A 26,483-nucleotide genomic window follows, 5' to 3' on the forward strand; every position below is an offset into this window, starting at 1 on the left:
CCTCTCTCTCTCTGCTCTCTCTCATGCTCACAGCGAGCGAGCGAGGGAGAAAAGACAAGGAAAAAAGAAAGAGAGCGAGAGAGAGGTGTGTTTTCTAACCCACGCATTGGAGTGGGAGACAACGTGCACACTCACACGTGCACACACACACACACACACACTTGCATCCACAGTGTGTCATGCTAGCAGTGTGTGGGCTGAGCCGACCAGCCTTCCACTCATCCTGCTTCTCTCCCTCTCTCTCCCTCTTCTTCTCCTCTCTCTTTTTGTCTCCAGATACTCCTCTTCTTCTTCTTCTTCTTCTTCCTCCTCCTCTTCTTTTCTCCTCATCTTCCATCCTCTCCCATCCTCTCCTCCTCTGTGTTTCTCTCTCCATCTTTTCTTTTCAGTTTATCATCATGGAGAACGAGTCGGCAATCTTCTGGGTGAGTCTCTCTCTGCAGCGCTCTGTGTGTGTGTTTGTGTGTGTGTGTGTTAAAGGTTTGTTTGGATGATGTTTCAGCAATATGTTTGCAAGTGTGTGTGTGTAGGTGTGTGAATCAGTAATTTGTAACTTTAAAACTCACGATTCCTTTTATTCACACTTAACCATTTTTACCTCTTCTTATCATATGTTTCCTTCCCTCATCCCTCCTTCCCATCTCTTTCCTTTCCCTAACTGTCTTTCATCTCCTCCTTTCTATCTCTTGGTCCTTTTTTCTTTTTTCTTTCTTCATACTTTTTTCTCCCCCCCCCCCCCCATTAGTTTCCTTTGCCAATCTGTCCCCTTCCTCTTTTCTTTATCCCCGTGTCTCTGTTTTCCATCTCACCTCTTCTGTACCTTACCTTGTCTGTTCCTTCCTTAATTTTTATTCTGCTTTCTTCCTTCTTTCCTCTTGATTCCTTTACTCTTCTCATGTCCTTCTCTATCTATCTTTTAATTCCTTTACGTCTGCATACCGCCTTCCCCTTCTCTTCTCCTCTCCTCTGCTTTCCTTTCCTTTCCTCTCTTGTCCTGCCTTTTTATTTCCTGTTTCTATTTCCTCCAGCATCACTTTACTGTCCTTTGAGTATGTGTGTGTTATGTAAGCGCAGCTGTCAATGTGTAGGCTGTAGTCTCAGACCGACCACCTAAACACATGATCCCCTCCAGCCCATCCCACTAAAAAAAGAGAAAGAAAAAACCCCACTTAAAACAGGAACAGGAAGTAGATCTTCTTCTAAAGCACTGACTCTCTTTGACATCTTGTTGCTGTCACAACTAGGTGGTTAAAAGCTGTTGTGAAAGAAATTTATATCACAAATTAATGCGAAAAGAAAGTGTAATTTAAAAAATTATAGAGGCTGATTTTTTTCTGGAAAGCTTTGGAAAAACTCCATTCTTAAATGCCAGATCGTGGTTTTGAATGAATGGTATAAATGGCGTTCTTCACTCATCAAACAAGACAAGACATCTGACATCTGATAATTAATCCGGTTTGCAGTTTGTGGAAGCTGGCTTGTGACTGAAGCTGGCCAGATTTTTAAAAATCATACCTTTCCTCTGATATTGATTACATTCTCACATCGTAGAGACAATGATAGATTCAATTCAAAGACAGTTTCACTAAGACTAGCTACTAGCAGCTAACCACAGCTAACAAAAATAGCAGCAACAAAAAAGCAGCGCTTTCAGACAGAAAAATTCAGCATATCCTCAACAACTCACCACAGTATAGTTGTCATCAGTCAGAAGTGACTTGTATCAATGACTTGTATCAGTTCTGACTGATGACTCCAGAGTAAAGAGTGTAGAGACTTCTCACCCAGCATTAACAGCTGAGGTAAGCAGTGGACTGACAGCCTTCCACAAATAGGGAAAATCTGCAGGTTCCAGTACAAACAGTAGTAGAAACACACAGGTTGGCTTAAGCTATTTTGGAGATTGAAACATTTTTGTCATACAGCAGCCATCTTAGCTATTGTTATGCACTTGAACTGGGAGGGGTAATAAAGCAAAAATCCGCTGATCCACTGACATCTAGTGGTGAAACTTTTACACATTAGCAATTTTAGAAACCTGTTTATTTCTTCTGTAAAGTTAGACATTTGAATGTAGGAGTCTGTGGGGACTGGCTGTTGCAGCCAGCTTCAACTTTTTTAGTTAACCTAATTGTTAAAAAGGGTTGTTTTGTTGTCCATTAAGCTCATTTACATTTCTCAGAGGAGTGATTACACTATTAGAATTTATTTGTGTGGAAAATGGTGAAAATTGTAGTTAACAGATGTTTCCAAAGGTCCAGCTGTGTGGAAACCTCCGAAAGGCCCCGAACAGGCTGGCCTTGGCCACGCTAACCCCCATTTAGTCCATGAAGGCCCTGAGGCCAGAAACACTAATTGTCTTGTATCTTTGTTGGAAAACATGTTTGAATTGGCATTTGCATTTACAGTCTCTTTGAGTCTTTATTGTCCGTTTGTCATTCTGTGGTCTTTGCGGTTGTTTTTGAGCCTCTTTTTCTCAATATTACATCTTGTTACAGCCTTATATTTGATATTGATATTTTTAAATCTTTTAATGGTCATGCTATCTTTAAAAGTATCTCTGTGGTGATTTATGGGATAGAACAAGAGTGTCCACCCTTGGGCACTCTTGTGCTGTTGTTGATCCATGAGACAGCTGCAGAGAGATGTTCTAACATGCAAAGAGCTGAAATTAAAACAACCGTTAAAAACAATAAAAAGTGTCCACTGTACCCACTGTCTGAGCTTTTTGGTCTTTGGTGTCTTTTTCTCCTCTTCTCCTGTTCCTGGTGAACTCCTTTGTCTCTTCTTTCCTTGTTCTGGTCTACTAGTCACCCATTTAGAATTAGATTTGCATCCGGTGTGCAGTTCGCATTTTGGAGGACTGCACAGGAGCTCATTTATGATGAATAAAAATGCCTCTCCATAGGCTCTCTGTAAGCAAATTTCTCTGTAAATAGTCAAAACAACAGTAGCATAAGCTAAACTAAGTAGTTTTTAGTACCTAAACCAAACCAGGTAGAGTTCAGGAACTAAATCAAACTAAGTTTTTACATAAAACAAATCAGCAAAGAGAAAAACACATGCCTGACATACATACAGTGTATTCTTCCACCACCTAAAGTGGGCACTGTGGGGCTGTAAAACGAGGCCTTTATCTCTTGGCTACAGATATTGCTGCAACCACTTCGTCAGGGCACCGATGCCAAGTGATGCCTTGAGTATAATGAGAAAACGCTGGATGCATATGTTGAAACAATATTATGTTATGTCTCGAGATCAGAAATCGTTGTTTGGTTTTTATCTTTTCCAATTTGCTGTGCTTTGTCTCATTCAGGAGAAGACACTGATGCTCATTCAGTCCATTGTATCAGATGCTGTAAGAATTCTTGTTCTTACTCTAATGTGAGAAGTACAGATTCTCCTCAGATTTTAGGTTCCCAGTGATGTGCGAAACTTGACAAGATAAAGTGTGTGTCAGAGGGAGAGAAATTCAGTGTGTATTATCAGCTCCTGCTATTGGTTACCATGGTAATGGCCAGGGGAGCTGCATTTCCAGGACACACACACACACACACACACATCTTGTTCACACCTTACAATAAAAAGCATCTTTGGTGATCTGACCACAAATGGATGGATGGCTTTAAATCCAGCTGTGAGCACACCTGAAGCATTCAGACGTGCTATCAGGATGTGGCTGTTTATATTCAGAGCGACACATGTGGCGAGAAGTGCAGCAAGAGCGCAGATACATAATGAATGCAAATGCAGTCAAAAGCTCTCTCAACTGCTGGGAGAGGACTGAAATTATCATCAAATTAAAGTCATGAATTCAAGATTCAATTTAGGGATGTTTTCACTTTGGTTCGGCTAAAACAAACTGGTCTGTTTGCGCAGCTACTTCGACTCATTTAGGCGAGTGAGAAATCTCATCTCGTATGAGGACAATTGTTTGAAATTCAATTCTGGATTTTACAGCAAGGCAATGAAGAGAAGCCAATATGAGAGAAATATGATGTCTCTTAGTACTCTCACAGCAGCATTTTCGGATCACCTGGAGGCTTTTTCAGAGAGCTGTTAGGACTTCCTGATATTAAGGATAAAGGCCATTTTTCACTTTCATTCTGAGACAGGGTGTTCCTAATTTTGACAAATTAAGTAACTGAAAGAACGTGGTCCTCCAGATGTCTTTTGTGTGCGAGTTAAAGGATATGATGACTCCAAGATTCCTTACAGCATCACTGAAGGCCAAGATAATGCATCCACAGTGACTATTTGATTGTTAAGTGTGACGGTATTAACCTTTTCTAGGTCCATATCTTCTTTTATTTCCCAAAAGTAAACAAGGACAGAGTTAGCACTAAGAGTTTCAAGGGCCAAAACCTATAACAAGTCCAATAAAGTTTCCAGATATTATAGTCAAACATAGAGGCCAGTCATCCGTGAAGGAGATAATTTAGTAGGTTGAGGTGAATTGGAAGTTTGGAAGTAAGCTAGCTCAAACAAAAACATAGAGAAGTTGGTATAAACCTTCAACCTTTAAAATACTTTTGTATTTTGTTATTTGGCTGATTTACGGTAGCGTGAACCTGTACGCAATCTTAAGGAAGGCGCCTCTTTGCTTATGAGGTCAGTCAGTAGTAAACCAGAAAGGATATAGGCTCCAGGTCGGACACAAAGGATAAAATAAACAAACTAGTAAGCGCCTTGAAGCAACTGTTGTTGTGATTTGGCGCTATATAAATAAAATTTTATTGATTTGAATCTGGAGAGTTAGCTAGTTTGGCTGGTTTACATATAATTATCTCTCATCAGATGGCTAACATAGAAAATAATTTTCAGTGTAAGGGTTAAACTGCACACAGTGAAACTATATATTCTGAGGTTCAATCAGTGAGGTACAGCAGTGGCATCATAAGTTCCTACTGCCATCACATATCAGCACAAACACCATCCCCAGAGTGGTTTGGTGTGACATGCTGCTGTGTGGTTTGGTCTACTCACTGTGATAAAACCCTGATCCTCAGCCTCAGAAAGCTTAGAAGCCCTGATAGTGATTCTTTTATGAAGCATGTGTGGTAATGTACACCATGACTTTTTAAAAACAGGAGTAGTCCTAATAAAAAGCTGGAGAGGCAGAGTTTTTAGGGTTTGTGGTCTATACAAGTTCAATACAATATTTTTTAGTAGTAGTTGCAATTTTGATTTAAAAAAAACTATAAGATTTCTAGTTTTTTGGTTCAGAATTTGCCTCTGAGAGATAATAACTTTATTGGCATAAATTAAAAAAGAGAGTTGACAAAGTTTCTTGACAGACATCACACAGTATGGCCAAAAATAAAACAATAGTGTGAATGGGAAATTAAAACAGTACAACTCTCCATAAAAGTATACAGCACATTTTTAAAATGATACACTAGCAATTACAAAACAATAAGATATGATAGAACAATAAATGTCAGAAAGAGCAACGAAAGAGAGAATGCATCATATAAAACACATAAATATGTGATTTTTAGAAGCAATTCTGAGAAGTCACACTGATTTCAAAGGTAGGTCATTCCAAAGTCCTGATGGCAAAAACATCATCTACTTTAGATTTAAGTCTCAGAACAGCCAGGAGGGCTGAGGATCTAAGGCTTTGAATTGGCTCATGTGGGGTCAACATATTTGCTATGCAGCTTGGAGCCAAACCACATCAGGCTTTAAAAATATCAGTAAAATCTTACAATCAATTCTAAAACCTACAGGGAGCCAGTGATGAGAAGCCAGGATCTGGGTGATGTGACGCCATCTGCTTAAACCAGTAAGAACCAGAGCTGTTGTATTTTGAACCAGTTGGAGACGAGTGACATTTCATTTATACCAAAAAAACAAAAGAAAGCTAGAGTAATCTAACCTGGAAATAAATGCACGGACAACTTTTTCACAGATCACATTTTGAAAGCACTGGTTTAATTGTGGCGACAGATCTGATTTCGTTGAAGCAAGACTGGAAGACTTTCCGGATGTCTCAGTTAAAGTTTAGGCCTGAGTCAAACTGTAGCTTTAAGTGTCTGGCGGTTGGGTACATGTTAACATGTGTGTTGGCATGATGGCATCCCACAGTTGCTGCATACTTACATACATCCATGATGGAAATCTGTTGTTTCACCACATCTAGTGAGATCTGGTGACTGTGGAGGCCACTTAAGTAAAGTGAACTCATTGTCATATTATAGCGTCTGTTATAATGGCATCTACTGGGGGGGTCTTCCCACTAAGACCCCCAGAGTGTGTGTGTTGCCTATAGCCATTACAGCCAGCCAGCCACACCTTTCTCATGTTCTCCTGAGGGAGACCTTACCTTTGTAACATGTTGATACAGGTATCTACCTGAAACTGACACATGTAGAGCCGTGGAGACCTGTCCTGTGTGGTCTTGTTGTTATGCCAAATAAAAGCCTAGTGTTCTACCTACCTGCCTGGACTATGAGTTATCTGGTTGTCCCAGGCTAACTAAGAAATTAGTTTGAAATGATAGGAGCTTCTATGACATGGATTGTAATCCTGCTGGAAGCAGCCATCATAAGATGGGCGTAGTGCGGTCATAAAGGAATGGACATAGTCAGCACCAGTAATCAGGTAGGCTGTGGGGTGTACAGGTTTCACAGTTGCTACTAAGGGGCACAGAGTGTGCCCAGAAAATACAAGGTATGATGGATCCTTGTTTTCATTTTAGTTATTCAAAATTCTGTAGCAGAAATCAGACAAAGCAATATTTTTCCAGTCTTCAATGTCAAATTTTGGAACTTGTGTGAATTATAGCCTCGGTTTTCTGTTGTGGCATCTGGTGTGTCGTTCTGCTGCTATCACCCATCCACCTCCAGGTTCGACATAAGCATTCAGAGATGCTCTTTTATATACTTTGGTTGTAACAAGTGTTTGTTTGAGATAGGGTAACGCAGATAACCACTTTGATTGTATGGGAAAATCCTAATAGACAAAAAGATAGCATTTCTTCCCCGTGGTTGGTTCGAACTTCAGTAGGTCGTCTTCACCATTTCTATATACCTAGAAGCATCAAGCTGCTGCCATGTGATTGGGGTATTAGACACTTCCGTTAAGAAGCAGTTGAACATCCATCCATCAAGTCAAAGCAGAGAAACTCAGACCCTACACCCTCTTCTAGCTCATCCGGAAATTCCCAGGCCAGCTATGAGACATAATATATCCAGCATGTCCTGGATCTTCCCTGAGTCTTCCTCCCAGTAGGGCATGCCAAGAACACTCACCTTCACCTAGGACAGGGGTGTCAAACTCAAATACACAGTGGGCCAAAATTCAAAACTAGAACAAGGTCGCGGGCTAACGTTAATATTTATTGAAAAATATATTCCTCCAGATTTAAGAATGAATCTCTTCTTATGGACTCAAACAAGTTTTGCTGAAAAACTGAATGTGGAACAAGCAAAGCTTAATACTAAACAATGTATATATTAGCTGTATAATACCAGTAGGCCAGCTCTAATAGTAATTTGGTATGGCTTCGCGGGCCAAATGTAATTAGGCTGCGGGCCAAATTTGGCCCGCGGGCCAGAGTTTGACACCTATGACCTAGGAGATGCCGATTAGGTATCGCAGATATATGCCCTAATCAATTCATTTGTCTCCTATCGATGTGGAAGAGTAGCAGCAGAGCTTAGGTAAATCAACAGCTTCACTTTCAAATTCAGCCCTTTCTTCACACCAATAAACATGTACAGTATGCGGGGCCCCAATCCATCTTTTAATCTCTTGACCTCTGCTGGAAACAGCACCACAGGGTAATCAATATATTTTGGCATAATTTCTGGACAGCTGTTGTGTTCCCTACTTATATTCAGATTTCACATACTCAAACCGTTAAAAGCACTTAAAAGTTTCAGTTGGTTTTGTCAAATCTGTGGTTCATAAAGGCCATCAGAAAAACAAAACAATCCCACAGTAATCATCCCAGTATGTTTCTCTACAAGACGCCTGTTTGTTATTATTCATGAAGTGATTGATTTGCAGGCGAACAATGCAAACTCACTACAGGCCTAAAGGGTAACTATAACCCTAAATTAGACGTGAAAGTGATCGCTACTGTTAGTCTTTGCAGTCGTCTCTGAATAAACTCTAGTGTCTACATTTATAAATAGAAGGAACAGTCTTTCTCTCTGAGCAACAGTGCAGCTCACTGATGGTTTTTTTGGACAACAATGGAGCTCGATGACACAGAAAAGACATGTACAGACAACACTTGTAAATAGGGTACATGCTGTGCTGCGTTTGGTGTTGTGATGGGCTATAATATTTTTAAAAATCTCCAAAGATCGTTTAATCCACACAGGATTTGGGGGGGATTTGTAATGTGTTCATCACATAATGTAACAGCAGGTTTTAATACTTCATGTTGGATGTGAAATATATCAAATACAAATTAGGACACAATTAATGTGGTCTTGTTCATCCATGTTTATTCGGACTGTGAGTATTAGACCTTTTTTTTTAAGTACTTTTAGTTCTGTTCTGTAGTTACAGCTAAGGAAATAACAATGAGGCTTCTCAAAAAGATGTAAATAGAAGAATATGTGGATGTGTTCTTGTTCAGGTATCAATGTGAGGACTTCTGTAAGCGTTTGACCTTCTGAGGACATTTTGTCAGGTCCTCGCTTTCTTAGAGGCCTGTTTGATGGTTCAGGTTTAAATGAAGTCACATCAAAGCAATTGTCAATGAGGGACCTCAAGAAGATATACAAGAATATGTGTATGTGCATGTGTTCTTGTTCAGCTGTGAGAACTAGTGTGAGTGCGGGAACATTTTATTGGGTAATAATGTTATTGCAGAGTTTAGTGGGGTTTCAGGTTAGAATCAGGTTACAGTTAGGAAAATGTGATTGGATGAAATCGATGTCAATCGCCCAGTTAATTCTCTGGAAACAACATCAACATTCCTGGATGAATAGCGGGAGGGTCTAAACTTTTTCAGTAGCGTTTGTCTTGGTGTTTACCTGATGAGCATCAGTAAAAAAAAATATAGTAAGAAATATACATTTTTAGTGTTAACCTTTTTTTCCATTTTATTACTCTGTGAGTATTAACCCTTTAAAACCGGTCAGAGCGGGCACGCTCCGTTTTGCATAACTATTTTTAAATCCCGGTAGCACAGCAACCACGTGAGCTAGCGCAATAATTTTTTTTGCATATGAGACCGGAGGAGTTGTACTTACATCTTATGCTATCAGCTTGTCCTAGGTCACAGTTTCCTTCCACATATAGCTTTGCAAAAACTGCATAAAAAGCACTTGCAGCAACAAAAACATAATATTCCAGAAACTCGCTTTGCCGATCCGATCAGCTGTTCATAACACTTCCTACGTCCATCAGCGTGAACTATCGCATGTCCGCCATGACCTGCCCAAAACCGGAAGTGACGTCATTTTCGCGGAAATGTAGTTTTTTTACCATCAGGGCCTCATGAGCTTATACTGGTGTTTTTAAAACTTATGTTTGACTTTATGACTTTCTGTATCGTTTCTGGGATGCTTAGGACTCATATTGCACTGCTGGAAATAGTTTATTTTGATGCATGTGCTGCTTTTTTGCAAATTTGCAGTATAATATTTATTTTCGTTTTTCCTGCAGTGTATAAAAATTGGTGTATTTCAAAAATAAAACTATGAAGACACTCAAAATAAATTTCCTGTGGTGGGAAACTAGTTTGTGCAACTTTTTTGTATTTACAGTTTTGAGGGATAAGCCTCTTAAATTTCTCTAACTAGAAATATATGTTAAAAAACAAAAACGATTTTAAATTTTTTTGCAGTTTATTGCACTTTTTTTGCCATTTATGTAATTACTATGCACTTAATGCATGCATATTATTACAATTTAGGCTGTAATGGTTGTATTGATGTATAGCAACTTGAAATGCTCCCAAAAATGGCTCTACAACATGTAAAAATATAATATAAGCTCTGGCGGACTTGGTTCTATAGGTCTTAAAGGGTTAATGTATGATCCTATAACAGGGCTTCTGGACCTTATATCAAATTTGCATGTATTCTGAGTCTAGTCTGTCTGAATTCTGTTTTTATAGTTAACATTTACATTCAGGCATTTAAACACAATCTGTGTCTTAATCCCAGAGGTCAGGATTTTTTCTCAATTTTTCTTCCTTCAAATCGTCTTAACTTGAATAATATAGTAGGTCTTTTACAATCTTCCTAATAACAAAACCAGCACAATGTCATATCCTCTTCCATCTATTGATTTATGCAGAAATATGGGAATATGGTACTCAAGAAGCCTGCCTCAAGTGGACATTAGAGCAATTGCAATTTTTCTTCAGCTTCATTTTTCAGCCCTCTGGGTTGCCTCTTAAATTTTCAGTGATGGGGCATAAAATGTTAAAAAGCTGTGTATGTGTATGTCTGTGTTCTTGTATAGCTGTTTTTATGAGGACTAATGTAATAATTATTATTATACCATCATTGGGTTGTCTTTTTATCACATGCCTATTTGAGGGTTTAATGTCAAATCAAGTTGCAGTTAAGGAAATTTCAACAGGGTCTGTCACAAAGATAGAAGTTAAATGTGAGTGTTTGTGTGTTATCAGTGAAGTCCAGGTTCTCAGCTTTTTCCTGGCAAACATCCGTTTCCTTGGCAACCCAGACAGGAAACAGGAAGCGTGAGTCAGAGGAAGTCCTTCTAATCTTTGTCTTTACTTGTTTTAAATTGTGTTCTTGTTTGCAACATGTCCTCCTGCTGTCTGCGTTGCTGTGGACACATTCCGGTTTTACAGACAGACCCACACAGACCAGCTGGCTAGCATGCTGTTAGCAATTAGCAAGCCACCAACTGCCTGCAAGTAGGCTACCATAAGCTAACAGGCTACCAGAGGTTACTCCCACTCAGTCTGTTTTTCAGATTTGGTCATGCATAACTTTGGTCTTTATTGTAGGGCCAAATTTGAGTCAGATGTTGATCTTCATATGTTGTTGGTCTTTCGTATCTGAATCTCAAGCACTCTGCCACCATTGATAAGTTAAAGCTGGCAATGCATAAAATAATTGTAAAAAATACATAAATAAAAGAAAGCCCAATCTTGGTGGCTGCATCAGTCAGGACACATTGGAGACTATATATATGAACAGACTAGTGGAGACAACATAAGCTTTAAAAGTATCAGGGTGAATAACCTGTAATATATGGTAGAATCACAGAAGAGTTTGCAGGACAGTTTGTTAGGTTTGTTGGATACGGGAATAGAGATTTCCTGCCAGCACTATCATGATCAGGCATAAGAAATTCCAGTAAACCAGCCATTCTGGTGTCTGTATTCAGCTCTCAATTCCAGATCAACACAAGTCAAACTGGCATGTGTCCGGTGTTGGGAAGGTTACTTTTAACATGTATTTCACTACAAATTACAGAATACATGCCCCAAAATGTATTTTGTAACGTATTCAGAATACGTTACTGAATGAGAGTGATGTATTCTGAATACTTTGGATTGCTTCATGTATTATCATGCTTTTTACAACTACATGAATGTACTATTGCTGTGTGATTCATTACTATTACTGAAGGCTACTCACCATACCAATACCAACTAGATTTTTAAATCTTAATATAAAATGAGTAGCAGTAGGTGGACATTGGGTAAGGCATGCATGTGTTGTTTGGGTTTCCACCAGCGTGGAGTTACCAAAAGTAGAGAGAGCATAGCTTAATATATGAAACAAGAAAAGACCGCTATGTAATCCATTTATTTCAACAAAGTAACTGTATTCTGAATACCATCTTTTGAAAAGGTAACTGTAACGGAACACAGTTACTCATATTTTGTATCTTAAATACGTAACGCCGGTACATGTATTACGTTACTCCCCAACAGTGCATGTAGCCGAATTAATCGAATAAACCGAATTAAAGCAACTGTTGGATTGCTGGTTAAGAAAATAGAAGGACAAGTGTAAGTTGAAATAACCTTTTGCTCATTTCCAGCTCCATATTCTTATTCTTGGACTCTACTAGAGTACCATACTTGACTTATAGTTCAAAATAATCCTTGCTGGGTTTTGGTGCAGTTCTGCAGTTCATCTTCTCTCTGAAACTAGTTAAATTAGCTCTAAATCCAAAGACTTTAAAAAGCGGAATAAGTTAAAAATTTACAGGAAAAAAATGGAGTTCATTTTGTATGGTAAAATAGCTCTATAAATGTAATATAGAAAAATAAAACAGAATTTACTTACTAAATGTAATAGAGAAATACTTAATGAGTAAAATAATTGGCGACTGGCTCCCTGATGCTAAGTCTCATGGTTCAAGGTTATCTTTGAGTGTCAGTTTGCAGTCCATGCACTGGCTCGCTCGTACATGCTAGCAGCTAATCAACCCTGCTAGCATGTACGAGCTTCAGCTGCTGCAGTGAGGCCCTCAGCCAGTTCACGTTTCTTTGTACTCGGCTTAGAATAGAAACTGAGAAATAAATCAATATGTAAAACTTTACATAATTCTGCCAGCATGGCAGTGGATAAGGAAAAAAGGTTTGCAGCCTTGTTGCCATGCTAACAACTTCATATTGTGTAACTAAGTGAACCTGAAATGGCCTCCGTGAAATGCAGCTGTGTCTGACCCACTTCTGATTCACACTGCTCCACCATCTCCTAACATGTTTTTTCTCCTTCTTTTCCCCCTCTATATCCTGGCCTCCCTCGCCTTTACCTCCCACCCGTCTTCCTCTCGCTCTTCCTCATCTCTCTTCCTCCCTTTCTACAGGATGGGCAGGGCAGCTCCCAGAACACAATCTGAAACCCTGAGACCTCTCACTCCCCTGCAGGATTACTACACTTTAACTACAGTATTACAACACAAAATCTTTCATAGTTTGAAGGGTTCAACAAAAGGCACTACAATATAAAGGTCTCCATCTGCTGCAGAAAGCACCCATCCGACTGCTACTACAGGATTACACCACATCTTCATCCAATCAAAACCTTTCAGAGACACAGGAAGCAGGCACCCCAGGCTGCACCAGGCTGCCCCAGGACCAGAAACCAAAGAAATCACCAGACCAGTAACCCAGACCAAAACAGAATCAGGAAAGACCAGAAGAGACCAGTCGAACTCAGTAAAGGACAGTGGAAAAGTTTGATGGGACTCTTGACGATAGGTGAGTAAATCTATCTTGATATTACTAGGTTTCCTCTCTGCACTTGAAGCGATGATGGATTTGCTTTTAGCCATTTCTGACTCTTTGTTGTCACTTTCAGCTGTTATGAGACTGTTTTGAGTTTGTTTTAAGTCATTTTTGCCCTTTGAGTCCATTTGGAGTCTTTTTTCAGTCATTTGTTTTGTCTCTGGAGTCAATATTAGTTGTTTTATGACTGTTTTTAATCTTTTTGTTCTCACTGTTGGCTATTTTTTGTGCTTTGACTCTGATTTTAGTCATTGTAGTCTTTTTGTGGTAATTTTTTGGGGGGTGTTTTTTATGAGGCTACTTAGTCATTTGTCATTTAGTCAGTTTGGTTTTGGTCATTTCATTCTTTTAGAGACATATTTAGTTTTTCTGAGGTCATTTTGTTGTTTTTAGCGGTTTTATAGCACTGTGCAAAAGACTTGAGCCACCACTCATTTTGCTAGAAACACAATATATTGAGAGCATACAGAAATCGAGTTTGTAACATTCTAACAAACTTGACGGTCAATATTTGATATGATCACCTTTATTCTTCAGCACAGTTTGAACTGTCTGAGCCAGCTTTCTGTAATTTTTTTAAAATAGTCTTCATGAACATTTCTGCTGGCTTCTTGAAGGACATTCAAAGCTCTTCTTTGGATGTTTCTGCCTTTTATTCTGATCCCACACTTCTTCAAAATGTTGAGGTCCAGGCTTTGGGGAGGCCAATCCATGAATGATATTGTTCAACTGTGTGCTTTTCTGTCCAGATATGCCTTTATTACATTAGTCTGTTTGGAATCATAGTTATGCTGAAAAATGAATCTATTGGTACTTTCTTCATAATTCCATCCCTTTTTGTCAAGATCTTCAACACCACTGGCTCAAATGTAGCCAGACCATAACAGAGCCTCCACCATCTTTTACAGATGGCTGTAAACGCTCACTGTTGGACCTCCTTCTGGAATTCCTCTCCCTGTTTCCTTTATTCAAGAAGGGTTTCTTGATAGCTGCTTTCCACTGAGACCATTTCCAATGAGACTTCAGTAAACAGTAGATGGATCAACTTCAGTTTTTTCTTATTTCTTACACACATGACTTTAAGGTAATGATTGTCTGCTGTAGATAGTTTTTGGGCCTGGTACTTCTTTTGTATTTTCCTGTCTTACAGTTTCGACTTGAACACTGCACTCAATGCTGAGATATACCAAGTTTCCCACTATTAGTCCTCTGAAAATTGTCAGGTTCAAGGACTACACTGAAAATCAATGAAAAAGCCGTCAATGTCCTTAAGAAACTCTGAACAACTATTACTCAAGAGCACTTTAAAAACATTACAAGTCACACTTCCTAAAAGCAAATTATAAAGACATTAGTGGTGGTTCAAGACATTTGAGCAGTATTCTACATTGCAGTGATTTTAGGACATTATGTGGTCTTTTCTTAATCTTCTAACTGAGCTTTGTGGATTTTACATGAAAAACAATTAGAGCCGCTTCAAGCAAACAAATATCCAGATGAAAGTGTGTTTTCAATCTTAGTCCAGTATCATAGCACCTGAGAAAATGATGTAAGAAGATGGCTTGTCTTATTATGACTGAACATACATTTATGGAGCACTGACATTATATTCTGAACCTAAAATCTGGAAGCATTTAAGTAAATTTGTAAGTTATTTTCATCAACAACTGATTCAACAACTGAGTAATTTGCCTGGATAAAAGCCTGTAACTGCATGGAGTGAGTCTTTTATTTTTTATTTATCCTGGATCATCTATCAGTTTTCAGATGTGTGTGTTGAGAAACTGTCGATCCGGAGACTTGATGCTGCTACATCGCTGTTTGCTTCAGGACAGGATTTGTAGTAAAAGGACTAACACAAGAAAAAAAGGACAAGTGTGATATTTTAAAACACTTCCAGACACTCATTCATTTGCAGTCTAATATAGGACCCCGTTTCTGCTGGTTCATCCACCTCTTCATTTAGGTTCCTCCAGCATATTTAAGGTCAATGAAGTCTCTTTTTTTATATCTCAGTCTATAAAGAGCATAAAAAACACTCCTCACTGGCTCACATTCATGCCACAACATTGCAAACCTTGAGTCATGTTTGCAGGTCTGAAGAAGAAGTGAATTAGCTTTTCTGCTGCCGTGATTCAAACAGCGCTCACATCCTGCAGCTATTGGCTGCAGTGAAAGCAGCTGAGGCGCCCTGTCAGTAGTGGAGGAGGAAGCCATTTTTTCTCTCTTTGGGCTTATTTTGAGTCTCTTCATGGCTGTTTTTAGTCATTTTGAATATGCATGTATAGAATCACCAGTCGAATTTTTACCTTTGGAAGTTATGCCTCTGCTGCCACCTTTGCTGTTGCAGAACTCTCCCATAGGTTTAATTCAAAGTTGTCTGAGTATAAAGTCTATATGTTATCAAACCTATGGATAAATACACTAGAGAATTTAATACTGAAACTAGTGAAAAAATTAACTAGAACTCAACTACTTGATATAAACTGAAAGAAAACTAAACAGAATTAAAAAAATAATTGAATGAAATGCTGGACAAGTACTTGAGTAACAAAACACAACAACGTGATTAAAGAACAATCACCAAAGAAAAAAAAATATTTAAAGGTACGAAGACCCCTTTCTGACCTCGAGTCCAGGAAAACTAACCCGGTGTTCCCCTCCTGACTCCTCCAATAATAACGGCAATATCTGAAGTGCCTGATTAATTGGCTTTAGGCCAGTTCTATTGTAACAAGGTGGAAGTGTGTATGTAGGCTGAAGGCAAACTGTCAGCACAAGTAAAAACGTGCTTCTCACTTAGCCTTCACTCGACAACTTGCTGTGCTTTTTTCCTTCTCTTTCAGCCTCTGAAACAGAATTTGAAATTCAGGACGTCAAGCTAATTTTTTTTTCCAAATTATTTTATTCTGATCACTCGGTGTGTAAAACAGCCAGACTGTGATCGCTGTCAGCTGGAAACACAGACGCTCTTCTCACTACAGAGGAACATTCAGTCTTTCTGAATTATACAAGAGGGCCGTGAAAGTACATCTGAGCTTTTTATCAGTTTTCCAGCTGTCAACTAAAATTATACTTAACTTTCAGATGTCAAAATGTAGACTGCTGATACACTCGTTGGATTTAAAATGTTTTTTTGAGTAAAAAAGGCCTTTTTTAATGGAATTTGGTTGGTATTCATCACATGACAGCTCATCAATTTCAAATGTACTGAGAGAAACTGAAGGCTTTCTATGGTCTTCACCTTAATGTATCAGTGACATATACCATATTTACATATTTGCCTAAACTGCCATAAATACAGCTGTGGTCATGCATATCTCATGGTAATTTGTTTTTAATGATTTCGTTGAACTGTTCTTTTTCCACGGTGGGATGATTGTACAGCATAGGTCTTTAATTACTGAAACAAGAACTGGAAGCACAAGTTGGAATTCATTTGGGATTGTCTCTAATACTTTTGGTATCCATCAACAAGCTGCAATAAATGAAACCCATTTGACACCTCAGAGTTAATAGAAAAATACACCTGTTACGGGATTCACAAAGATTTAGATTCTGTTTGAAATAGATGGACTCTATGCCTTATCATTGGGCAGTTAATGTTCATCAACCAACTGGTGACAGAGAAAATTCAGTGTTTGTGTGTAAACTCTTACTATTAATCAATTCTTATCGGACTCTTCCTGTGGTCTTCAGGAACCAAAGCATTTTTAGACCTCACTTCTACTTCCAGATGAAGAATGTAGCCTCAGCATTGTTCTGTGTGGGAGGACAGTGGCTCCACTCAGGACAAAAACTGGAAATGATCAAAGTGTTGACCCCAAGTTATTTCAGGACAAAGTCTCCTGCTGCTCTAATCGAACAAACAATTTCTACTTTTTCCCAAAAGTCGAGCCTAAATCGGAGAAGCACAGAACATCCTTGATCAGATCGGTCCTGAAAGAAACCTGAGGACCAACCCGAGGAGACATTACATAACAGAGCACTCTGCAGGGTAGAGTGGAGGAAAACAGTCACTGTGAGCAACACAAAAGCTGCTCCTGCTCCCACTGAGTATTACCTGAAGGACCCATTAACATTTACAACAGCAAGCACAAAGATAACAAGGAGCTGCGCTTTTACCAGGGAAAATATACTTTGATTGCCGATATGTAGCAGAAACGTTTTGCTCACTCAGGTGTGAAAGTCTGATTTTCAGAGCGGCTGAGATGGAGGGAAGAATGGGAAGAGAAGAGGGATGAAACAAAATGGAAGAAGCAATGAGAGATGGAAAGAAAAAAACTGAACCTGTCTACATTTTCCAGGTGTTTGAAGATCTATTTGCTGAATTGATTTTAACCTTTTTTTATTAGCTCTACTTCTCCGTCAGATTTATGAAAGGGCAATACTAGAACTTTACTCAAATTTCTTATAGATCGTCTGCTGTTTGGCATTTTAGTTAATGAGAGGATTTATACTCCTAACTTGTCTCATATTGCCATTTGGTTAAGGTCCTCTGGTATAACATTTAACAAGCTGGGCTCCTCTCTACCTTCATTTTTCAAAGTCTAGTGCAGGGTAGGATCTGTACAAAGAAAATAGAAACTATATTTCCTTTAAGGCTGAAGACATTTGCCTTTAAAGTGGATATAAAAAAAAAATCTCAGGACTTTTCCCTTGAAGACAGCAGTTCAGATCCAATAAAAGACCATTAATTTAGACCTGAATAGAAATCAGTTGTAGAAACTGCATGGAAGCATTTGTGTATACCTGCAGGTCATCAAAAGACACCTGATAAATATCAGATATGGTAAAAACTGCCATTGATCGACAAACTATTCAGTTTTATTCCATCTATCTAAAACATGTGTGGGCAGATTTTTTTCTTTTCTCTGAGAATGTGAAAAAACTGAAACATGAACCATAATGCTGAATTGTGGTGAACTTCATGAATGTGGTAATCATAATGTAAAACTTCGTTACAGTACACTAGGACCAGCTAGGTTCGACTACTAGAGTAGTAATGAGTGTAGCGTGTAATAAAGACCACAGACCAGAAAATAAGTTACAAAGAACAAAAAAATGTAAAAAAAAACTGAAAACAATTCAGCAAAAGGCTGAATAACCCCTTAAACAAACAAACAATCAAAAAAAGAAAAGTTGTCTCTGTGTCCTTTAACTATTAATCCCAGAATTACTCTGAATGCTTATCCGGTGCTTTGAGAGTCAACTGTTCTTTTGCAGAGGTGTATGGATTAATCCTACCAGTTTTTTTTTTCAGCGAAAGAGCGCAACCTCCAGCAGGGGGCGCTTTTCCCGTTTCCTGCTCAGCACAGTTCAATCGGTCTGTTGGTGGCTCACCATCTTGTTTCTTGCTCAGCGAATCAAGCTTTGATTTTAGCTCGGCATTTCCCAATCCAAACCTTAATGGCCAAGTCCCGTTCAGTTATGTTCAGAATGTCACTAAGGCAAGGACAGGTTGGAAAGACCAAAATACATTCTCCAGAGTACAAAAATGGCTTTATGTAGACTTCTGGCTTGTTTTTGAATATTTTTTTCACTTGTTTAGGCAGCAGCTCCGCAAGGACTGTCTGCATTTCTCCCTCTACAGCAGGGGTGTCAAACTCAAATATACAGTGGGCCAAAATTTAAAACTGGAACAAGGTCGCGGGCTAACATTAATATTTATTGAAAAAAAAAATCTTCCTCCAGATTTAAGAATGAATCTCTTCTTATGGACTCAAACAAGTTTTGCTGAAAAACTGAATATGGAACAAGCAAAGCTTAATACTAAACAATATATATATTAGCTGTATAATACCGGTAGGCCAGCTCTAATAGTAATTTGGTATGGCTTCGCGGGCCAAATGTAATTAGGCTGCGGGCCAAATTTGGCCCGCGGGCCAGAGTTTGACACATATGCTCTACAGCATCAAAAGGAAGGAACAACCCAGTTGGGTGTGGCTGGTCACAGGAGTCACGCTGCAGCGTGCCCTTTCACAATAAGAGTCTGAACACATATTTTAGCCATCTTACCTGACTTAACATAAAAACACCATGAATTAGCAAGTTTAACCTTTATGATCTATTTATTGACTATTTATCACCTGTAATATATTTCTTATGACTGTTTTTACTAACAGGCTTTTATTTATTGACAGCTATGTTAACCAGGGTTACAATAACATATTTCTTAACAATAAGATTGAGATCCTTGTTTTAAAACCCTTTTAGAAACAGATGACTTTGTGTTGTACACTGCATTGTGTAAGTCCTGTACCAGGAGTAAATGGTTGTATCAACCAATGACAGAAATACTTTAAAAACAGACACCAATTAGGAACATAATACAGACCTGAATTAAGATTAAGGTCATATTTGCAATTTATGATTTTTTTTTTTTGTACATGGATTCTGTGAATTATGAAATGTTGTCATATATCTGTAGACCTTTCCATAAAAGGTTTGAATTATGGCTTCTGATGCCAAAATATCCACTATAAAAGGGCAGATGTTTAGTTCAGGGGCAGTTTGTTTGCACAAAAACACGACAAGCCCTCTCAAGTCAAGTTAAATACCAGTACTGACTTTTAGAGTTATTTGCCTAGAGTTTATCTTTTACCTTTTTTACTTTTAGAAGGGTTGTTTACTTTTCCCTTCAGGACGTTGAGAGCCTGCGGGTCTATTTTAGTCTAAAGTCACACTAAAGCACTTTACTAAGGATTCAGTATTGTCAGGGCTCTGTGTGCGGGCAGGCAGAGATGAGGATCCAAATGCAGGACTCGAACACAGAATTGAAACTCAAAAAAACCTCAGCTTTATTGCTGGCAGAAAAACAAACATGGAGTGAGGATGGAACACTGAGACCAAGGACACACAGGCATAATTCTGAGGGTACGACGCGACACTGAGCATGGGAAAACACAGGGCTTATATACACAGGGTAGTAACGGGGGAATCGGCAACAGGAGGGAGACACAGCTGGGAGAGATCAGGGCTAACGAGACGGGGGAGCTAAGCTGCACACACTAACATAAGACAAAGACTTTCACAATAAAACAGGAAACATGAATTACTAAACAAGCATGCAGACTTTACACTGAGAGACAGACAGAATGACACATGGAATCTGAACTAAACTAAACGTGAGATATAACTGAGAACAAATCCTTAAGCACGGATAAACAGAAACAAGAAATAATAATCATCATCATCACTACGAGAAGAAAACAATCCATGAAGCAGAAATAAACCAAAACATAATAAACTCAAAATACTGGGTCCAACGGACCCAGAACCGTGACAAGTATAGTGTTTCAATCAGGAGCACAGGCAATGTCTGAACTAACAAATAACAGAACCTCAGTTTTGCTGTTAAGGTTTATGGACATCCAGATGTTTAGGGCCCCTAAACAATGTAAAACCAATTGCTAGGTCTTCAACTTTACTAGTAAACGTAATAGAGTATCGTCTGCATAGAATGACATCCGTTTTTAAAGTAGAGCCTAAAGGAAGCAGGTATAGTTCAGAAAAGAATAAGACCATGAATGAAGCCTCGAGGGACACCACAGGTTGGGGAAAACTCAACATGGCTCCAACCTTGCACACTGTGTCAAGCGAGAAAGCGTGATACTGTTGAAAGAAGCAGTGTAGCTTGACAATGAAGATTTCTTAGATTCCATGCTGGAATAAGGGGCCAGCTTATTTAACTGCCACTTACAAAAATAGTTCAATGAAATGTGTTTTTGAGAACACTTCATTATTCTGTCGGATGGTATAATCACTTTTTGGGAGTTTCCAAAAGGGAACCGTTCCCCACCTCACATCTGCCTCAACTTCAGACAAATGAAGAGGCAGCAAACGTGACTTCTAGAAAAGCAGTGGATGGGATGCATAAAAAGGATTAATCCTGGGGACACGTAGCATTTAGAAACTCCTGTGTAATCAAGCTTTTCATCAACAGTGCACGTTGCAAATTTATATTTGAACAGCTGTCACATTGTTGGCTCGCCTTTTGTCTTTGCCTTCATTTTGAAGGTTAATCCGTCAAAACAACAGTGAAAAGCTCTAATTTATTGAGCTTTTATTTCAGGCACTGAGGCATGAAAATGCAGTTTGGCTTTTTCTGTGCGTTCTTTTGTTACGACCGATGAGAGTGTCTCAGTTCAAAACCCTCAGAACAGGTGGAGATAAAAAGAAAAATGCACACAGGAGTGAAAACCTCAACAGCTGCAGGGCTATTCAGAAATGCTTCGTCGGTGAGTTTGGCTTCAGAAGTGTTTGTTGCCTTTTTAAACAGACAGAGAGGGGGATTTCTCGGGTCTCACCATGCTAATCACAAGCAGAGAAAACATAATCTTCAGTCAGTTTAGTGTTTCTTGACTCCAGTCAACCACCTTCTCTCTCTATGAAAGGTTATTTGAATGACAGGAAAGTGATTCAGCGTCTCTGATTGGTAGAGCTGAAGTGGAAGCTGAAGTGGAGGCTGAAAATCAAACCCTGCAACTTAAAGCTGATTGCAGTGGGAACTGTCAAGGCAGCAAGTGGACAGAGCTGGACATTAATACAAGCTCTGTGTTTGAGAGTGCACCAGGTTATTTCAATAAGCACAGATGCAGTACACTGATATTATATGACCTCCTCTTTTGGTGTTAGGAGCCATTATTTACTGGGAAAACAGGGAGCACAGAAACACTCAGTGAGCTGATGACAAATTGATAATAACACAATTTTCCGCTCATTTTGTACAACAGAAATTCAGCGGCAGAAGACAAAAGAGCTGAGCTGAAAAAACTAGGTTACAGTAAGTGTGTCTCCTGGGATTTCACTCACTTTTTGTCCACACTAGTATTCCACTGCTATTAGATGGATTATGGATCAGCCACAACATTAAAAAATCCACTTTTCCATCCATTGTCTTCCTCTTATCTGAAGTTGGGTCATGTGGGCAGCAGACTAAGCAGCATTTTCCTGGGGGGATCCCAAGTTGCTCACAGACGAGATGACTTATATAACATCTTTCAGTAATCTGTCTAAGGTTAGGGTTAGCGTCAGAGTTTATTTCACAATCACCTTTTATATACTTTTATAGTTATATATAGTTTTTCCTAATTACGGATTTAAAGGGGGAAAAAATCTGTTAAAAAAAACACTGCAAGACCAAAATGAATGTGTTGCACTTTATTTGCCTAATTGTTGTGTGGCTAACACAAACTATACTAGTGGATGTTAAGAGGTTAAAACCATTCATCCAGTTTGTTTTGCTCATGTAAAGTCAGGTTACAGTTGTAGTGGCTGAGCATTGTCCTCTGGATGTCATTTCCTCTAGCATTGTTTTCTAGTTCCTCTTAGAAGATCACGAGGCACTCCCATGTCAGATCTGCAGGAAGTTCTGGGTTTACCCCAATGTCTCCTCCCAGCTGGATATTCTCAGAAAAACACCAAGGAGAGACACGCAGGAGGATTGTCTGACTCTAAAACCAGAGGCAAAATGACTTGATCATCGTGTAGCACAAGCATCGCATTAATGGTTGGTTCCTAGTGGGCATATAAAACTATGTTTGCAGAGGTAACCCTTTAAAGCAGCGGTCCCCAACCTTTTTTGCACTACGGACCAGTTTATGTCCGACAATATTTTCACGGACTGGCCTTTAAGTTGTCGCGGATAAATACAACAAAATAAAACCAGTACTGGTACCAAAAAAGAAGATTTATTCATAACACACGGGATAATGATAAAAATGATAAATGATAAAGAAAAAAAAATAATGCTAAAAACCACTAAAAACCCTGAAAACCATCAATTTCACACCTTTCAACTCTCACGGTACTGGTCTCATGATCTCATTCTTTTGGTTAATACCCAGGCTTAGATTGACTGGTAAACCTTTGTCTTCCAGCATTTGAAACCAGTTGCCTTTTTGTTTAGATCCTCTGTGTGCCAACCAAGCTCCTCTTGTCCGTTAGGAAATGGATATATTCCTTAGGGTTGTGGGGTGAAGTCTCCCTGGATCAGGCTTGTTCTGGCCCATGCCAAAGACAGAGTATCAGAATCTGGAGGCCTGTTTAACAGGCTCGGCTCTTTTGGAGCAGTATTTTGCATCGGCCATGAATAATTTCCAGGAGAGTGCTATTGTCGTAGTGTATATGGTGGTCTGCAGTGGTATTTAAAGTGGGAGGCAAATTTTAAAAAAAGCACGTTTAAGACATCCTCCATGGATCAGGGTTACTCTAACGCCTCAAGCATTCAGGTGCTAATTGGGATCTTGGGAGACTGGAGGGCAGTTAAACACCTTGGGCTCTTTGTCGTGTTCCTCGAGCCATTCCTTAGCAGTTTGTATGGCAGAGGAGGGTGCAGTGTCTGCATATGGATATGATCCAGGATGTTGGACCTGTCACCCCATAGAAACATTAGAAGCGTTTTGGAGCAGAAATGATGACAAACAAAACTCTGAACATTTAACCAGAAAAACTCCCACATCAAGCAAGAACTGTAAAGGGTTCAGCTTTAACAACTACACAAATTTGTGTCCTCGGTTCCCAAAACACTTACAGAATGTTGTTAAAAGAAGATCTGATGCAACACAGTGAAAACTCTGCCTCAGCCCCAACTTTATTTGAGTTTTTTTGCAGGCATCAAACTCAAAATGAACTGCTATTCTAAATAAATAAATAAAAGTTCTCCATTTCATCATTAAATCCATTTTCCCCACCGTTTTTTAAATTAAATGTAGAGTTTAAGTTATAAAACGTCATACAGAATTCAATTTTTTTTTAAAAACAGGGATTAGAAAAAAATGATTCAATTGTGATATTTATATTGATGATGTTTTTAATCTTGATTTTACCGAAGTTGTCAGAAGCCCAAATGATCGTTTAAAATTATCATTGCATCCCTACAGTAAAACTATCCTGAATTAACCTTTAACAGTACGAACAAGTCAACAGTAGGAAAACGTCTTAGGAACAAAGACTTTATAAACCTTGCATACGTGTTTCTATGAATGTTTTTGTTTTTAGCTTTGTGTGACCTCTGCCCAGTGCATGCTGGGAAACTCTCGAGCCTGCTCTAGCTCTGAATAGCTGTGTGTTGGTGTAAAAGGAATGAAAGAGTCTTTTTAATTTGGTCCTGTGACGTTTTACAGGCTGACATGTCATCCTGTCTGCTGAGGATTCCTCCACAGGGTGAGATGTTAGAGTGAAATATATCAGCAATTACGGGGCTTTTACTGCAGTAAATGAAAGGAAGTGATTCATTTCAGGGAGCCGCTTCTCTGTGTCCTGTTGGCGCTGCTTGATTACCCTCAGTTCACTTCAGCATGCTGTCAAAATCAGCTTAAAGTGTGTTTGGGGTATTGGCTTTTATGGAAAACTGAAATTATGGTTGTGTAGTAATGCTGCTGAGAGCGGGGACCGCTTTGAAAATCCGCTGCTGGTGCATTCAAGGACACTTTCTCAGTATCTGAGATCTTTAAAGCTGGGAACTCAATGGAAAGATTTTAATGCAGCAAGCAACAAATTCAGACAGTTTTCAAAAGCTCACTTTCCGCTCAAAGCTCACTTGAAACATAGCTATTTATGGAGTGCGAGGGTACTAAAAAGGTCCAAACAGCTGCTTCATGTCCACTAAGTGTCCAGGTGTTCAGAAGTACTACTGCGCATGTGCACAAAGTTGAAGTCCACAAGCTGGAAAAGTTTGTGGAGTTGGAATGTAATGAAATTAAACTTTGCATGATTGGCCAACACAACACCAAAGGAACAGATAGCGCCTCGTATTTTGTCACTAATCCCATGAAAATTTGGCATTTCGACCATATCATTGAGGTTTGTTCAGATTTAATTTAATTAATTTAAGTGTTCATACTCTCTATTTTGCCTTCATCATATTTGTAGTCATCAAAGCAGATCTGGCAGCAGCTCACGATTAGATTCTTAATATTTTTTTAAAAATACCAGAACAATACTACACCATACTCAGCTCGCCTGGCCTCTCTTCACCTTTTTGTCTATCCAGGATGAGCCCCATTTATGTTACGAGCCGGCTCAAAAGCTGCGGCATAAATAAATATGGAGACTAATACATAACAACGTTGGCTAAAATAGCTGGTACCACTAAGAGTAGTGAGCCACCATGAAAGGCTGCCTTTATCCACACCTGACTAGGTGTGGTCAATTAGCAACAGCTGAACACTCTTGCACTGCAGCTGCAAAGAGATGAGGGGCTGCAGAGGGACGCAACAGATCCATCTTATGGTTTTATTATTTGTTTCTAGTAACACCTTTAATGGATCAGCATCACCATAGCTGCAGCGTCAAGGTTGCTGAGGTGCAAGGATCAGTGTCTGCGTATGGCCATGTTAGGACATTGGCAGGTCACCTGATCTACGACCTCATTAAACACTTTCCTTATCATTTCAATCAGTACTTTCAAGCACAGACTGGATATAAAAGATGGAGGTGGGCACTGTGACATCACCTGCGAGAAATCATATTTTTGAAGCTTTAAAATCACAGTTACCATCTGAGCTTTGAAAGCAGGTGACAGAGGAGAGACTTAGACAGAGAAACCACAGGACAGGACACTCATGAGTCATGACTTGCCAGCTGCCCTGTTTCATTGTCCTTTCTGAATCTAATGAGAGTCATAATTTACAAAATGAACATCATACTTAATTCTGTAAATCATCAGATGTTATTTAATTTCTAGTCTGGTCTGATCCTGAGATGTGCGGCTGCGATTATGAACAACCAAACCAATTATTTTGTTGCCTCCCTTCTCACAATGCTGCTCTGGTTTTGTCTTGTTGTTATGAATCCAGCCAAATCCTTGACAGCATATGAATAATAAAACCAAATCAGCTTCTTAGTCCTGTGGTGAAACTTTTATATTAAGCTTTTTTAACCGTGTTGTCGACGAGCCTTTTAAGGAGTTGCCTTTTTGACCTCAGGGAAACAAGTCTGTTGTTTTTAAGAACAGGCATTAAAAAGAAAGCAGTAGTGTGGTCCTTTAAACATGAGTGGGTCCTGCTGAGTTCATAAATCCATCTTCAAATAGCTGAACTGCCTCTGAACTCCCATCTGCTTCTCCTCCCGTCAGCTTACATCGATCCTACGCTGAAAATCATTGCGTTCCCATAGCTTTTATTTCTTTAAACGCAGCTGAAGTGTCTCGGAGTGGATGGACATATAGACTTTAAGCTTAGTGCTGCGATGGCTGAGCAAGCATGACAGACAGGAGAGGAGGAGGAGAGAGAGAGTCAGCAGGTTGATGTTTTAAACGGGATCTGCGAAAATTGTTCAACTCCGTTGCCAT

General features: G+C 39.2%; 1 protein-coding gene across 4 annotated transcripts in view; it reads left to right on the forward strand.

The window, feature by feature from the left end:
* Positions 1-227: 227 nt before the first annotated feature.
* Positions 228-26,483, forward strand: part of shank3b (SH3 and multiple ankyrin repeat domains 3b) — a 69,314-nt gene continuing 43,058 nt past the window's right edge. For all 4 annotated transcript variants that reach the window (XM_085250982.1, XM_085250981.1, XM_085250984.1 and 1 more), the window contains exons 1-2: positions 228-425; positions 12,769-13,162. The gene's annotated coding sequence lies outside the window, so the exon portion shown is untranslated. The remainder of the gene's footprint in view (positions 426-12,768; positions 13,163-26,483) is intronic.

The sequence above is a fragment of the Mchenga conophoros genome, linkage group LG17, assembly GCF_057382185.1.
Source record: "Mchenga conophoros isolate Kocher_MC1m ecotype Shallow Benthic linkage group LG17, M_conophoros_male_GT1.1, whole genome shotgun sequence".
NCBI classification, from domain to species: domain Eukaryota; kingdom Metazoa; phylum Chordata; class Actinopteri; order Cichliformes; family Cichlidae; genus Mchenga; species Mchenga conophoros.